General features: G+C 37.4%; 1 protein-coding gene across 5 annotated transcripts in view; it reads left to right on the top strand.

Annotated features, from left to right (window-relative positions):
• The window catches only part of elf1 (E74-like ETS transcription factor 1), a 40,288-nt gene that overhangs the window by 6,897 nt on the left and 15,395 nt on the right, over positions 1–17,996 (top strand). Inside the window, exon 1 of one of the 5 annotated variants that reach the window (XM_053235487.1) lies at positions 1–579. This exon is cut by the window's left edge and continues 69 nt beyond it. The exons of 1 other annotated variant lie outside the window; for it this stretch is intronic. The gene's annotated coding sequence lies outside the window, so the exon portion shown is untranslated. Of the gene's footprint in view, positions 580–3,851; positions 4,200–4,223; positions 5,802–5,840; positions 14,511–17,996 lie in introns of those variants that run through there. 3 more of the 5 variants (XM_026917809.3, XM_034305911.2, XM_026917811.3) reach the window with 3 other exon arrangements.

Raw genomic sequence — 17,996 nt, 5'->3', positions numbered from 1 at the left:
AACATTTCATATGAACAGCCCACTCATGTGACATTCATGGAAGTTTTGTTTGCAAGTGAGTGTAATTCAGAGTAATTTTAAGGCCAGTTCACACTAAATATGCTTCTATTTTAACAAGCATTTCAGTCCACACTGGCTACATCAGAGATGTGATAGAGACATGTCAAAATCAAGCCAGTCTGTCAGGCTGCCCTTGTTTTACTGCCACTGTTTCACATCTACATGCTTGTAAGTAAAATAAAGTCCACAGAAATCCATACACTGTGACCTTTATTTATAAGGATGTCCTGATTTCGAACCTGTAGCATTGCAAAGCGTTTATATGGTAGGATAATTTACACAAACATGGAGAGATGAAATAAACACAAATATGCTGGTCCCACTGTCTCATGATGTTCTTGATGAACTGTTTTGTAATTACAGCTTAATCCTTCCCTGTCAGTAGTAACACTATAAAAAGGATTCTCTGTCTCCGTGCGCTCTCTGGCTGGTTGCCCTGGCGACAACCCTGGCTGCTGAAGTCCTGAGCGAGACCAAAAGAAGCAACCTGTCATATCTTGTGGCACGACCAGGGATGAGGTACGCCTGATTGTGGAACTGGAACGATAAAAACAGATGAAATGTGCTCAGTAACTTGGAAAACTAACTTTCTCCAACAATAATGTTCATTAACAGATTCAAATAAAAATAAATTGTGTCAATTAATTGTCAAATTTAAATGTAAATGCAAGATAAACTGCAATGTTCAACAACCTAACTAGGTAGCTAGCTCTCCAACTAGGCTAATTAATTATTAAACTTTAAATAGTTAATGTCTGTCTCAAAACAAAAAACAAACTCACCAGAGATGTACATTCATTTACTGATAACTGTTAATCAAATGGCAAAGTTGCCAAAGTAGAATAAAATTCAAGGTGCTGTCGCTAGAACCTTGGCAACATTTCGTTTGGGAAAATGTGACATTTCTTTACTCTCAACCTCCTCTTAGCCTCTCTGCTTTAATAAAAGCACAGTGCAGAGGCAGGGACGAACTGCTTATATTATAGTATAGATTTATAGCTTATGGTACATCGTATAACCAATTATTATAAAGTTTGTCATCTATCAATTATTTTTTAGTTATTTTTAGTAAGCTAACAGCTTTAAGAGTAAGTGTATCCTAATCTTGTGGAATGTTTTCACACTTGTGTTCATCTGTGCTCTAACACTATAATTTGGACAAATTGTCATGTGTGTGTGTCTTGATGATATCCTTAATCTAGTTAATGTTTTTTTTTTTTTTTTTGTGCCAACCTCAGAGTGTTAAAATTAAAATTCTGTGCAGTTTTTTTTCTTGCTATCTCTACAGTGTGACCCCTGAGGGTTGCTATCACCCATGCTGGGACAGAATGTAACGGTCCTCAGCTTCCAGTGACTAATGAAATAATAACCACATGACCTCAGACCATCACAACCCATGCAGCTTTGTCTCTAGAGTTTATCTCTGCCTAGTTGTAGACTTTTTTCTAGCCAGTTTCTCACACTGATGAAATGAACTGCATCTCCAGACTTGTGCTGATTTCTTGCTCATTAATACTTTCGTCTTTTGATTTAGTTTTATTCTACAAACTGTAGGATATGTGTTTTAGCCAGGATTTCCGAGACTCCAGCATTTATGTGTTAAAATAACCAAATGTCTGTTTGGTAACTCATTTAAGATGAATTTGTTCAAGTGGGACTAAAGTAGTCTTGGAGTTCTGCTTGACTGTAGTAACTTGGGGCAAGTGATTTTTTTTAGGCTATAAAGGAAAGGTGTGACTTTGCACTTAGTCAGCAAGAGCACATGATCAAGGCTAGCCTTCATGAGGACAGTTACTAACCCCATACGATCTTAGACAGAGAGAGCTTGCAGCTTAAGTGTGACTGACCTCTAAACCTCAAAAAACAGATTTGCATTATGCTGTGAAAAGCATTTTCTATCAAATGATTCTAAACTTCCAATTTGTGAGCACTTGTGTTAAAAAAACAACAACGAGATTTTAAAATTTACCTTATCTATATACAGTATCTGATAACTATCAGGACATGATATCAAGAAAATCCTCGAGAAACAGCTGATCTTTATTTGGGGTTAATCAGAATCACTTCGTTGATGACAGGTGTATGATGAATGCTTTTGAACATGAGTTTGAATGGAATTGGGGAATTCTCAGCACTGTCAGGTGCACCATTATAAAAAGGTGTGCACATTTATTTGTTTTTCACTTGAATTTTTTTTCTATTGCTATATCACATGACAAAAATCTACAATACAACAGGGGTGTATAGATTTTTTGTATCCGCTGTGTGTGTGTCTGTGTGTGTGTGTGTGTGCGCACGTGTGCACAGTATTATATCTGTGCATAATCATACAGATGCTTGTTAATTTCTTGCACATTTTCCATCACAGCTTTCTCAAACTGAGAAGAAAAATCACGAAACACATACGAAATCTTCTCAAACTGAGAAGAAAAATCACAAAACACATACAAAATCTCTCACTTATTCCAAGCCTTTCCAAATCACTGGAATATATTTTCTCATCCACTCAGGCAGGTCTTCACTTGTAAAGCTGTTTTGGACTGCAACAAGCATTTTCTGTGCAATACATAATGTGCTTAATCTGGCTGACTCATCTTCATCTGTGGTATTTGAAGAATACAGCCATCAGATTGCAGGTTGCCTAAGATGTTTGATGGTGTTTACTTAACTCTTACATGTATTTAAGTAACACATAATCACCCACATGTGTAGAGACTCAATAAGGTTACTATTCAACCTTTGCCTGTTTGTCATTAGGGTCTAGACTATTTATTCTCCACCATACACACACACACACACACACACACACACACACACACACACACACACACACACACACACACAGTCTTGATGCATCTCAGTTCTCACTAGGCCCCACCTCAGACCCCTTAGCTTCCTGTTTGTCAGCTGGATAGTCTCAGATAAAACTCACATATGTGCTGACACACATGCTTAAATGTGCACACACACACAAATGTATTATGCAAATGCATAAATACAGACATGAATGTGAAGAGTATGACCATGCACAAGGAAATTAACATGCACACATAAACAGAAACACAGATCCACATGTTTATGGAAACTCTCAAGGCCTATTCAGGTGTAGCCATTATGAGGAAAACGAGTGCTGAGCATGGCATTTAAATACTTGGCACAGAGTCTGACACCTGAACCAGGTGGTAGAGTCCTGCACTCTAAACAAGTATTACACAGAAGTCTTACACACACACACACACACACACACACACATATATATACACACAGAACTTATAACAACAGGGGCAGGAGAACAGTGTGCTTTTCCACAGAGAGGTCAGGTGGCACTGTCTCTCTAGATTTATAACCTCTGGATTCTTTATATGGTTCTCACGTCAGACAGAAAGCCTCCATTGTGGCCTCTTCTATAAACCTATGAGGCCACACCCCTGCTTTTACCTTTGTGCTACCTGTCCCATTTTCATTGCTGGATGAGTGTAAGGGAAGAGGAAGAATTTCAGTGGATGCCCACTGAGTCATTTTATTATAGGTTCCTGAAATAATCTGAAATGATCTCCAAGCTCAGTCTTGCACTACACACTCCCGTCTTGTAGAAATGTGTCTCATGTTTTGTAGCATTGTTCAAGGAGTGTTGTCTGCTGGGGTCAGACATTTGCCCCAGTCTCCCCTCCCCCACTGGGTTCCCCAGCCAATCGAAACCACCTCCAGAGCTCACCTGAAGGGATTTGGTTTTATGGCCCGCCCCATCTGCGTGATTGGCTAGGTGAAAATGTTCTGCTTCACAGCTCAGCGTCCCAGTGGTTGCTTACACATTGACACAGAGTGAGAGACAGAGAGCGAATTGCTTCACCGTACTGCTCTGACAAAAAAAGAGAAATTACTCAGGAGCCATTGCTCACTCTTTTCCAGTTTCATTTTAACTTTATCTCTTGTTGATGTGAGTGGGATAGGCAGAAGGTCACTCGGTGTTCGGTACCTTCAGCATGCCTTTCTGGTTGCTCTAGACACACCCCACCCTAGGGTATTTTTTTTCTCCTGCCAGCCTTCTGTTTTTTTCTCTCTCAGTTTTGTTGTAATTCAGATCTGACAGATCCTCCACCGCAAACATGGAGTGTGGCAAAAAGACCTGTTTTGCTGAGGTTAGTGACTAAAATCTAACTTTGTTTAACGTAATTATATAGTTTTACTGATCTGTATCACGCATTACTATATCATAACTATCGGTTTATAACACTTACCGGATTAATAGAACTGAAAGATAAGTGACTGAGGTTAGTAAATACTGTTTCCTTTACTGAAGTAAAAGATTTTAATTTACTTTATGGCAAAGATGTTAGAAACAAACATAATTGGCTATTCTATTCATTTGTTACCAATTTTGTAGGTTTGCTTTTTGTCACATGTGAAAAGTCATTGCCTTATATGGGTCGCTCAAGCAAGGCAGAGAATCATGTTCTGCAAGCCTGTTGACCAATCCCATGTGACAGTTAGAATGGCTGGTTGTGTGAACACAGAATTTTCTTTTGTCTTGGTGCCTAGAATCAACTAATATGAAACATGTGCAAACTATATTGACCTTATAATGTCAAATAAAATGAAAGCATATCTGCCTTATGTGACCTTTGGTCAGGTATGGTGATTCTTTCTGTTGTTAGAGTTGATTATGGTCTGTCTCATGGTCCCCCAAGATTTCTGATCTTAGCTTATCAGGACTACATCTGTTCACTGGAGCCTTGCTTAAATGTTGTTCATCCTGTTGTGCTGAGAACAAACAGGTTCTCAATAAGATACAAAGCCATATGATTATAGCCTATATTTTACATGCTTTATATAGACCCCTATTACCACAAATAGATGAATTCGGTTTTGCTTCCTCTTGAATAACCTGTTTCTCTTCTGTTGGATTCAGTTCAGTTCAGGTCGCTCCAGTATCTTCCCACATACCATTCTGTGTATGCACATTGGGTTCATATGACAGAAATTGCCTTTACCTAGAATATTTACATATTGCTCTTATTCCTAGAGCTACTGGTTCTACTTTATTACTGACAGAGCACCAAACCTTTGTCTAAGGTTGTATTGAGAAGTGGACAACATTGTTCATCCTCTAGGTATACACAAATGCAGTCTCTGTGAAATATGTTGTGATTAAAGATTAGATTACACTACCAAGGGCTACCCCATGTCCAGGACACATGGGGTAAAGGTTTACCAAGCAGTGGTAGATTCAGCTTTGTTTACCTTCATGGGTAAATCTCATTAAACCTCCAATAACTTTGGAAGTCCTCATTGCCACAGCTCTCTAACCATGTCCTCCACCTTTTCTTGTCTAATTTGTGTTGTAAATGAGCTGCAGTACCTGGAATCAGGCAGCAGCAAAACACAGGCCCTGCATTTGAGAATGGCTTTGTTTAGTGTTTCTCTTTGAGGCTGAGTTTCTGTCACGATGGGCGGGGTGGGCAGCAGTGTCAGGTTGGTTCCTCACACAATGCACCGTCAACAAGTCTCTGCCTGTAATGGGATCATTAGGCCCTGATAAGCAGGAGGGGTGGGTTTTACACTGCTCCAGCTGGCCTGACATGACAAACACTAGAGGTACATCATGACTTTCAGGGATGATTTGGAATGGCGTTGCAAGATTTGCAGGTGTTAAAGAATCCTGTTGGACTGATTAGTTCTATGGAAGGAATCTCCTCTTCTGTCCGATTTTCTGTGAGTTGTGATGCATATTTAGTATCCAGGTAAGTTCAAGGAACTTGTATACTGAACCATTTTGCCTGAGTCCAAATGAGATTTCTTTAAACCCAGCATGGAAAAAATTAAATACTTGAAAAATTACATCACTACAGAATATGTTAACAGTTCCCTTGTAATGTCTATTTTACCATCTTGAGGTGAGAGTAATCAGGCAGTGTGCCTGTGTCATTTTGTAGACTCCCTTTTGTGTGTGCTACTTGTGTCTGGAGGCGATTTGCATCATATTTCCATAATGTTCCCCCTCAATTTCATTGAGCAACGCACACTCTCAGTGTTGCAACTGTCTGAACACTGAACACTAAATGCTTCTAACAAGCTCAGGCTGGTATACCTCTATAGTCAGGTACCCAGAGTACAAGAGGAAGGTACCCACTGCCCAGTCACAAAGTATTTTATCATATATTTTTTGCAACAGCTTGTGGAAAATGTGAATGTCATAATGGAATGATTCAGTGTGCATCATCAGCAGGTATCCATTTCCCTGGTCTTGTATCCCGTAATAACTTGTTTGTATAAAAATTAAAAGGTGCAAAAAAAGATAATGTTAGAAGCTACATAGCATCTTCACGTGCCTTGTTGCAGTTGACTATTTGTTAAGAACTTACCCTACTCTTAGCTACATTTTGCCTGTCTTTTGCCCTGAGCTTTACAGGATGGTCTGGTAGTTTACGGCACTCCAGCAGGCCAATAAATGTCCTGATCGTTGCCCTAGCAGCCCCGGCCAGGGCAGAGGGAGTTTATTGTTGGAATAACTGGTCACAGCTTTTGATAACAATTCATGGTGATGCAACATAGAGATGGTGGAATGGGTGTGGTCAGGGATAAGCCTGGCACCATTAGAAGGGCATAGGTTGACATGGAATGCGTGCGGGTTTTCCAGGACTCAGGATAAGGCCTGTTAAAGTGTTGTAAGGCTCTTGTGCTTTTTGATTATGCTTTCCTGAAGGGGAAACACACTGCTACCATGTAGTGTTGTAAAACGAACCAGCTTTTTCTTTTTTTTAAATTTTTCAATCGCAGAATTACTCATCGTTGTCACTGTGCTTGATAAGATATGAGGGACACATCATGTGTCAGAAGATAGTTGACGTGTTAGACCACTTCCCATGTAACCACACTGCTTGCTATACTGCTTAAGTAGTATATAAGTCAAGAAAATATCACATAGCCTGGTATCTTCCTTCTAATTTTCATGTTACTTAATGATAAATGCAATCATTTGCAAACTCATTGATATGAGAAACACTGTCCTCACAGACAGAACAGAAGCACTTTTCTCCTTTTTTGTGTATGTAGGTGTTTTTAAACCACAGTTTAAAATGTATTGCAGTCTAATGGAGTGTTCCTGGTAATGCAATATTCACTGCACCAGATCCTATGATCCAAAGATGACATACTCTCATTTGTAGTGCACAATATAATATTTACTGCAGCTACCAATTTAATTGAGTTTCACAGTCTATGGTACTAACAGCAGGAGCCTTGGCTCTAATCCAGAGGCTGTGCTTGAAAGCTTTCCATGAAGAGCTTCATCTGCACAGGTGAATGTGCCTGGGGTGAGTTTAAAATGCACATTTTACAAGTGCATCATTCCTAGGTAAAATTCAAGGAAGAAACCTGATACTTAATTCGGACATTGTGAAACATATCAAAAGTCAAACTCATCGTCAGCATATTCCTCTTCCAGTAATATCAGACAAGAGTCTGCTTCAGTTTATCATGTGATGAAACTCTCAAGGTCTACATAGATTTTGTGAGCACATCCTGTATTAATAATAGCACTTACTTAACACTTACACTTAGCATTTACTGCAGTTTTTACAGGCTGTAAAGACCCACAAGTCTCAGGCTCGAAAAATAGAGACGCTTATGACAAGGTTTCTGATGTCTTGAAGAGGTAAATATTATTTTCCCTATAAGTAGGAGAACTGATGTTAGCATACTTCATTGCTTTATGATTGAAAAGTTAGACTGAAGTGATTAGTATCCTTTACATACCAAATGCAAGGAGGCCAAATACTAAACTAAAGGGTCACCTACTTTGCAATTAAGTCCAGAAAAGTAAGAAAATATTGTTGGTAGTCATTATAGTAACCATGTTGCTGGTAGTCATACTGAAGAAATCTCCTTTTATTTGTCCATGAAATAATTCAATTTGCCTATCCAAGTTTTTTTTTTTTTCTTTTCTTTGTTTTTGTCTTTTTAAACAGTGTAGCCATTAGAAATGTCCACATCTTGAAGTATAATCTTGTGTGTAATTATGTATATTGTCTAATGATTGGGCTTCCATTTCATAGTGATAGATGCAAGTTATCTGTTTCTGCAACACACACAACATACATTTTATTGATGTTCAGTATGGATATGGAAATTGCATAATTGAGGCCTGGCCATTTATTTCCTGGCAGTGTATAAAGGCAGCTGTTAAACCTTTAGCCACTAATACAGTAGAATTAATGTAGTGCCATTTTTGCCTACAAACAGGGTGCAAACATTCTTTCAGTTCAATGAAGTTGTTTAGTAAATGTAGAAAAAAGTGGATGGTGGAAGGTACTGTTTTAAAAACACCCTATTAAATTGCCAGGGAAGTTGAATACCATTGTCTTTTGTCCTGCATTAGTGTCCTCCATACACAACTTTGTTGCATTTCTTTAAAATGCTTATGCTGTAAAGCTTAAAGCTACAAGATGTTGGAATTTTACCCTCTCTGGAAGAAACGTGCTATTGCACATGTATCTACTCACAGAACGTTGGTTATGCCATGTGAATTAATCTCACAGCTGCAAGTGCATCCATTCAGGGCTCTGTCCCAAACCATATCCTGCACACAACAAGGCATGCCTAAAGAGTAGTGACACCAATGGTGTACTGACAAACTATTTAGTACGTTAGTGCGTAAGTATTCATGACTTACAATTTGTATGCTGCCATTTCCTCAATATTGTGGATGCATTATGAAATATTATTGTGTACATCACTGTGACTCCCAGTCACTGAGTACCAAAGCTCTTTGTAGGCCTGTGTCTATCTACATCAGAAGTGGCTGCCCATATCTCTGACATTATTGACATGAACTAGCCAACTAAGTATAGCAAGCTAGCTAAAAAAAACAGCATAGGTGATAAAACTTTCACATCTCATCACTCCAATGTAGCAGTCGCCCCAGATGACTCACTGCCACCTGACATAACCAAGTCAAAAATACAGAATTACAGAGAAAATCACTAACACCTCCCATTAGCCACTAGCTTTCACTAGGTTTTCTTTTATAGTATAAATCAGACTTGTTCTGTTTGCTTTTTTTATACTCTCGTACTCTGCCTCCCCTGAGAAATTTTTATGACTAGCCTTTATCACATCAGCTCAAATGATTGTTTATGATATATCCAATGCTGCGTCTTAAAATCCAGAATCCAGCTTTTTTTGTTATTCATATGAGACATTAATAGTTTTTAGACATATAATTACAAATGACTTAGAATGTGCTTTTACTGCATGTGTCTTTTACTGCACAGTTGACACACTTTTTCTTTCAATACATATATTGAGAGTCTATTGCTTATTCAGTAATATTCATTAATCTAGTGCTTAATGTTTTTGGTTTAAAATGATCTGAGGAGACAATTTTTAAAAAATCAGAAAGAATGAGCAGTCTACTTGTTAAAAAAAAAAAAAAAAAAAAAAAAGACAAATTATGTTTGACTTTATGGCATATGAGACTTTTGGTTAAACCAGTGGTTTATGACCTTGTGTTAGATTGTTGGTCTTTGTGAGCAAATGATATGTTGTACTGAGCCCAACATCCCTTCTCAAATATTGACCTGTACCAAGCCCCCACCACCAGAGAACAAGAAAATTGAGATATGCAATTTACCTCTCCCTTAAATGGCCTTTGAAAATAATGTGTCAAAAAACTGTACCTTTTTTTTACATTTTCATATCATGTAATTCTTGTAACAGTAGCAGCAAAGCTTGATGTTTTTATTAGCTTCAGCATCTTGACAGGAGAAATGGGGGCTGTGACTTTGGTGTGTTGTGCTTTATGGTTCCAGTGTTTGTCAGTGATTACCTTGTAGAGCTGTCTCTTTCTGTGCAGCTTTATTAAAAGCACAGGTGATGCCTATATCTAATTTCTCATGAGCTCATTTTTCATGATGTGTCACTTGATTTATGGTGGTAGTTATGTAGTGTAATAATGGAGATTCAGCTTTTGTATGTTGCCTATTGTCTATTAAAGGTATAAACGTTTTATAGTAGGGTTATACATATCAGAAACTATGTGAAAACAGTGAGAATTTGTCATTAAATAGAGTACAACCTTCAATGAGAAACACTATCCAGGGCGGTCATGTGCATTATAGTGTACAATGCCAATAGGTACGTTTATATCATGACTGCTTTTGTTGACTGCATGGTTACATCAGGGTTGTGGGTTTGTGAAATGACTTCTTTTTGATACTGCTGTGGTTGTTGTAAGCCCAACAAGAAAGGTCTTGTAATATAAATATGAATAGTCTAATTTGGTATGATCATTACACTTTAGTTTAGTAAAAAATGTAATCAACACTGATTTTTGAAACTGAAATGAAATCATAGATCACTCAGTCCATGGATACAATACTGAGGAACTCAAAGCAAGTTTTTCTTTACATTCGGGAAGTCAGTGCAATGCATTCCTGCCATATTGGTCCAATTATTTCTGCCCCATTGCAGTTTATAAAGTTTTCTGTTTAGAATAGTACCAGGTTTGATTAAAGCAGCAAATTAATTAGCTTGGGGTTATTATGGAATTTATTATGCAGTGACGGATTAGATAAGAGACTTGTTAACCTGCTATAAGGCAGTATTAACAGGAACGGGTTATCCAGAAATTAAATAAATTTTTTTCTTGACCCAAATGTACTGTAGTTGATCAGCCAGCACTTATTTGGTGTCTTAAGTACTTTTAGTTTAGGATTTTTAGATTAGAATTTTTTTCATTTCTGGACTTGCACCTGCCTGCTTCTCTTCCTCACGTCATAGCTCCTCCCTGTAAGGCAGGGAGAAAAATGTACAAGGAAAGGAAATGAGGACAGGATGAATCGAAGACAAACATATTTACCAAATGAGGCATCCTTGCTCATGGAAGCATAGCTTTAAAGTGACTTAAGTGAATTAATTTATTGATGAAATTATTGATTCTATTATTATTGTTGTATCATTGGATAAAATTAGTTTTTCGGAAGAGATGTATTTTTTATGGCATTTATACCATGTACTTATAACGAATGCTACAATAAAAACAACTTTTGTATGAAGGATCTGAGTATCCTTGATCTAGAAGCCTCCTATCTCCTCACACCTTGATTCCTCCAAATGCATTTTTTGATTCGGTATGTCCTAACTGATGGCTGATTTTTCAGGTCACACACTGAAGGAGGTAGGAATCAAGGTATCACTTGCAGTATTGGGATTGACTCCTTGTTTGGCAAGAATTTGTTGATGAAGTTTTATAAAATAATAGTAAGTCCATATATATCAAATTGCTTTCAACACACAATTCCACCAACTTTGGCCAGCAAATGTGTGACATCTAATCGCTAATGCAAATACAACCAGTGTAAGTTTGCCAGACGCTTGTGTAGACTGATACCAAATTATTTGCTGAAAGTGGTTCTAACTTCAAGATGGCTGTGCCCACTGCTTTTATAGACAGAATAATGTCACACAGTGTCAAAAACCACATATGCAAGTGTGACTTGAGCATGCTAAACTGGCTGTCTGAAGCTTTCCCTGCATGTTAGCTACATTACCCTCAGCTTCAGTGCAAAACTTAGTAAGCACAGTTCAGACACTAAACATATATTTGACTGACAATACTATATTTGCAGACAAGTAAATAAATGAATTCGAAAATTAAAACTATTCAAGTTATCAACACTTATCGTCAGTAGATTTAGCTCGCTAGACACCTGTAAAATCTTTTTCCTTGCAGCACTCAAGTTTTTATATTGCACTATAGCGAAGTAGCTACAGCCACCTCAAAACATGGAACAAAATCAGGATGGTCGGGCAAAGTACAAGAAAATATCTAACGCTTGGGGACACAGTAACGTTCAGCGTAGTCCACCCAAACGTGAATTATCCAGGTACAACAGCATGGCCTACATGAGTGAGCACCTGTTTAGCTTTCACAGTGTGTGTACCTGAGAAAGCTCAGCAAGGAGAGTTGATTTGTTAGCCACTGGAAAACAAAGTTTAGCCATACTGTAAGAGGCAAAACAGCTAATATGATTACAGCAGTCCTCATAAATTAAAATACGAGTTGCTTGTTTTAAGCTCTTAGACCTTTAATTTAAGGTGACAATAACAGTCTTAATGCCAATCTCAGTGGTGCAATCTGAATAAGTTTCCTGTAGTCTCTGTTGCTAGCTAGCGTCGCTCAGAGGCTAAAACCTAATGCAATAAATGAGCATGTGCTCGCTCAGTCTGAGGAGCAGTAGGAAACCTGATGTTGTTTAACCAGATCACTGAGTTTAGCATGTGCACTGGTATGACCCATGTTCTGTCATTCATCATTTATTTATTAATGCCATAAAACCACCACTAACATGACTAGTAGTCACTAGGTAGAGGTTGAGGAAACAAATATATTTTTAAAATAAGTCAGTGTAAATTGTGAATTAAAACTTTAAATTTAATTTAATAATCATCTGTAATGTCATTTTTCTTTTGTTATCTGTATATTTGGTCATTTAAGCAAACCTTTTTCTCTGTCTAGTTTATTGTTTGGCATGGGCAACCTGGCTCTGACTTGCTCTGAGGCTGGTAGAAAGACTTTATTCCTCAAAGATTGATGAGAGCAGAAACTTGAAAGAAAATATACAGTCTGCTGTAACAAGTCTGCTGTAATCATTCATTGATTAAGTATGTTTTAGGTTTTAAGCTTTCACATGATTTGTGTTCTACTGCAGATTTTCTTTTATTAGGCCATCAAAATGGATTAACTCAAGGATTAACTTTTTCTTATTCTTTTTTTTTTTCTCGAATCTTTGAAAGGTTATTGAACAAAATATTAGGAAACAAAAAAATTTCAGTTTGCAGCTCTACATGGCTGATAAAATACATTTGGGGTAAAATATAAGTGTAAAAAAAAAAGGGAAACTGGAAATTAATTATTAAGTGATCATCTTATGAGAACATCCTTACATTAACCTGGGATTAGATTTTTAATGTCACAGTGATGCATGAATGACAATAAATATGTAAAATTTGCAACCTAAAAACATTATATGAACATGAGAATATGAAAATGATATGAGTCGTTCTGCTTTAACAGTGCAGCTTGTTGGGCTGATGTGTGTGCAGACATCAAGCAGCTTGTGTCTAGACCTGTTCGGAATGCATTCAACTTCCCTGCAACTTCAGCCTATAGATGTGATTCCTCAAAACAGTTTTGAGTATTCCATAGAGGGTTAGATCTTATGTTTTTTTTTTTTTTTTTTACCTCATTTTTTCCTCAGGTTCTGATGGCAGAGCATTTTGGTATAAGTGAGAATCAACCGTCCAGAATACATTGTTATTTGCTGTAGAAAACCAGCTGTGTTGTTTAACCTCAGTCTGTTTTATGTAGCAGCAATGCCATAGTGTACTTTTGTTTTCCTTGTAGCTAGAATATGTGGGTGTGCGGCAGGCATGTTTTGCTGGTATATTCACAGTGCCTCCTCTCCCCTCCTTCAGTAGACATATGCTGTAACATGTTGGTATTGGTATGACAGTAAACACATGGGCGAGTCAAGATGGCGGGGGTGGCGCTCTTTTACAATAAGCACATTTGCTGCCTGCAGACACAGAACATGGCTATTAAAACCTGAGGAGAGGAGTCTGTACATGGCTTTGCAATGTACGAGTTTATTCTAGGTATTTCTGTGAAAATAGTTTACTGTTTATACATTTAACCTATCAACAAGAGTGGTTTAGTGAATATGAAACAAGGGTAATTGATTAGAAATTAAATAGTAATTGTCTGCAGTTTTATTCAATACTGTACAATACCATACAATACCATGGTATGGAATCTATTAGATGAACTTTTTCAGGGAATGTCAGAAAATTAACATCTATGGCTTAAAGTATGTGAAAAGTTCATAATTTGCATAGCTTTTGGCCAATAGTTTGTATCTCCAGTTCTGGTCATGCAATGAATAGTTTTTTTTCACTGAAGCCAAAACATATTCTTCACACTATGATAGCTGAGTTATTTCTGAGATCACTTTGGCATTGTCTTCTTTGTTTAATTTAATTAGCTCAGACTAATTAAATGAAATACTGAAAATAAAGAAAACATTGCAATAGAACCAATTGCAAGAAAAACCCCACGTTTTTTTTTAAATACTCTGTATCAATGCATAATTATTATAAGTAGTTCTTTTATTTGTGTAGTGGTAGTACTAGTATAATATATGTTTTGTAGTCCTCCATGTCCCGAATCTATCTTGTGTTTCACCAATTTGGAGAACACATCTTTACAGCCTTCTGCAACAATTTCCTGTCTTGTTTTCACAACTTGGGTAGTTCTTCCTATCTGTGGCATGTGGCCTGTTGCCACATAGTAGAAATAGATCACTGTGAATGTTGCTAAGCCTATTTCTTTAGAACACAGCCCTCATTTATCGAGTTCATGGTTTCATGAGTTGACGGTTGAGTCTCTGCTGGTAAGACATCATCTTATATATTAACATTTCAAAACTGTGGAAAAACGTTAAATCCATTCAAATTATTCATATTTTGTAAAAGTGCATGAGGACATTGCATCCATTTAGAGGAAGTAGCTGAATGTTATGGAACAAAAGATCTAAGCACTCAGTGAGATGTGAGAGAGAGGAAGTGAGTAGTGGTGCACCATGCTCTGTTCCTTTTCATATGTTTCTCAGCACACAGCCTGTGAGACGCATGTATTCAGACCCAAAGGCTCTCAACTTTTCTTCACTGATTTACTTAATTACTGACCATGTTAACAGTACACGAATACTAGACTGGATCTTTTACATTATAAGATCGTAAATTAGGCTGCTGTTATGTGTAGCAGGTGCACAATAAATGCTCAGCATCATTCTTTAATAAATAATTAAATAAATTTTTATACTTTTTCAATGATTGCTATCAGTGTCAGTTTACACATGTTGATATCAGCTTACAGAACTGAAAAATATTTTTGTTTTATGTGTAAGTGAAGTTTTTTTTTCTTCCTACTTACAAGGCACTTCTGAGAACTATGGTTTTCTGATTTTTCTCATAAAGGATGAAAGATTTTGAGGTTAGTTAGTGATTCACTCCAAAACTCAAAACCTAAAGCTGCATGGACAAATAAGAGCACCAGGCAAGTCTGCCTCCATATTCTGTACATATTCTCTTTCATGCATATTGCTTATCACCGCACATGCTGTTATTTGTCATGAGCAGGCAGTCCTAAACGTAGTTATTGGCACCAACAACATGCAAGCATTTAGCATTGACTGTGACTGTAGCCCCCAGAAAGGCAGCAGTGAGAGAGAAGTGCAGGAGAACTTTCTTGTACTGAGAGAGAAGTGCTCTGCTGTCTGTGGTCTAACAGTCAGGAAGTAGCAAGAAACCCATTGCTCAGTGATGCATTTCCTGTCACTGCAAGATTCACAGGTCAGTTTGTGGCTGTCCTCTTTCCTTTCAAATTTATCAGCATCTATTTTAACTCTCTCTCTTTTTTGCTCTCATCCTCTTACAACTAAATGTGTCTGCATCAGACGCTTGATTTTATGCTGACCACTCAAGTTTAAAATAGTACCTCAAAGACTATAAGAAAGGGCAGATATCTAATTGCTTACACTGGTTAAGTACCATTTGTGGCATATGATTCAACTGAAAAGTTAATATGTATTAAATCTATACTTGTATAAGCGGATAAGTAAGCATTACCAGTCTACACCTTTTTTTTCAAGCAGGAGGAGATGTGAATTCAGATTAATTAGAATCTACATTGGCCTTTTTAAACATCTTATTCTCTGTCTGTAGGTGTGTCTCAGATCTCTTAGTACTCGCCTATTCTCACATGTGCTTTCGGCAAATCTAACACAGTAATCTAAACAGCAGTAATAAGTCTCATCCCCTGTCTCACTTGGGTGTGGAGCTCAGGTCCAAACCAGGTGCTTTGAGGTGCAGCAGAAATGAATGGGAGTTTAAAGTATCACATTCAGTTAAGAATATCCCCAGTTTACAAGTTGTTTTTGAAAAATTGTCTCTCTGCATTGTATTGTGAATGACACTGTTTCTGGGCCTTTTGTTTTTCTGTCTTTCCACAGCTCTTTCAAACTACAGCTGGTGCTCATTAGAGGATGCCCCTAGGCTTTTTAATTATATATATTGCATTCACCATTTAGGAATTACAGACATTTTTACAGGTTCAAAAGTAATTGGACAACTGACTGATAAGCAGTTTCATGGCCCGGTGTGGCCTGTTTCCTCGTTATTTTATGACAGATTAAGGAGATAAAAGGTCTGGAGTTGATTCCAAGCATTGAACTTGCATTTGGTAAAGAGGTGTCGATACAAGTGGAGCCCATCATTAGGCTGAAAAAACAAAACAGACTTATCAGAGAGATAGCAGAAACTCTAGGAGTGGCCAAATCAGCAATATGGTACCACATCAACAATTTGGTACATTCTTAAAAAGAAGGAATGCACTGGTGAGCTCAGCAACACCAAAAGGCCTGGATGACCACAGGAGACAACTAAAGTTGATAATGGCAGAATTCTTTCTTTAGTGAAGAAAAGCCCCATCTAGCCAATTCAAGAAAACTCTGAAGGAGGTAGACATATCATTGTAAAAGTCTACAATTAAGAGACACCTTCATGAATGTAAATACAGGTGGTTTACCTCAAGATGCAAACCACTGGTAACTCTCAAGAGCAGAAAAGCCAGATTAGACTCTAAAAAAACCTCTAAAAAAAGCCTGACCAGTTCTGATGCAAGATTAACTTGTACCAGAATGATGGGAAGAGAAGAGTATGGAGAAGGAAAGGAAGGGCTCATGATCCAAAGTATACCACATCATGTGTCAAACTTGGTGGAGGAAGTGTTATGGCATGGGCATGTATGGCTGCTAATGGAACTGGGTCACTGGTGTTTATTGATGATGTGACTGCTGATAGAAGTAGCAGGATGAATTTTGAAGTGTATATAGCTATACTTTCTACTCAGATTCAGTCAAATACTGCAAAACTGATAGGACAGCGCTTCACCGTACAGTACAAAACGAATCATGAAAGCAATGCAAGAGCTTCTTAAGGCAAAGAAATTAAATGTTCTTAAATATCTGATGACCTCAACCCAATTGAGCATACTTTTCACTTACTGAAAACAAAACTGAAGGCAGAAAGACCCACAAACAAACAGCAACTGAAGGCAGCTACAGTAAAGGGCTGGTAAAGCATCTCAAGGGAGGAAACTCAGCATTTGGTGACGTCCAGGGGTTCCAGACTTCAGGCAGCAGACTTGACTGCAAAGGATTTGCATCCAAGTATTAAAAATAATCCTAATATTTATGATTGTTAGTTTGTCCAATTACTTCTGAGCCTGTGAAAATGGAGGGACTATTTAAAAATGGCTGAAATTCCTAAACAGTTAATACAATATTTCTCTTAAACATTGAATCAAAGCTGAAGGTTTGCACTTCAATCACATCTGGATTGCTTCATTTCAAATCCATCGTGGTGGAGTACAGAGGCAAAATTATAAAAATTGTGTCACTGTCCAAATACTTAAGGACCTGACTCTATGTGTGTGTGTGTATATATATATATATATATATATATATATATATATATATATATATATATATATATATATATATATATAGTTTTTTTTTGTCCGTGTGCTTTCATCACTCCACCTCATGCCAAGGCAACTTAATAACTGCTGTCTCATTCTATTGAATTAGCAAACACCCATGATGTTGGTCTATGACCTTTCTCCATGTTGTATAATTAAGTTCCTTTCTTGTCTAGGGCATGGTGTGGTATTTTTTTTTAAAGAAAGAAATCAGTTTTTTGCCTGGATCTGTAATTGAATCTGACACAGTGGAACTGGCAAGTAATCAGTAGTTTAAAAGCAACTTAATATTTATAAACCAAATCATTAGTAGTGATTAAGCAGCTGCCTTTGCTGT

The sequence above is a fragment of the Pangasianodon hypophthalmus genome, chromosome 7, assembly GCF_027358585.1.
Source record: "Pangasianodon hypophthalmus isolate fPanHyp1 chromosome 7, fPanHyp1.pri, whole genome shotgun sequence".
NCBI classification, from domain to species: domain Eukaryota; kingdom Metazoa; phylum Chordata; class Actinopteri; order Siluriformes; family Pangasiidae; genus Pangasianodon; species Pangasianodon hypophthalmus.
This window is presented reverse-complemented; position numbering and strand designations above follow the sequence as displayed.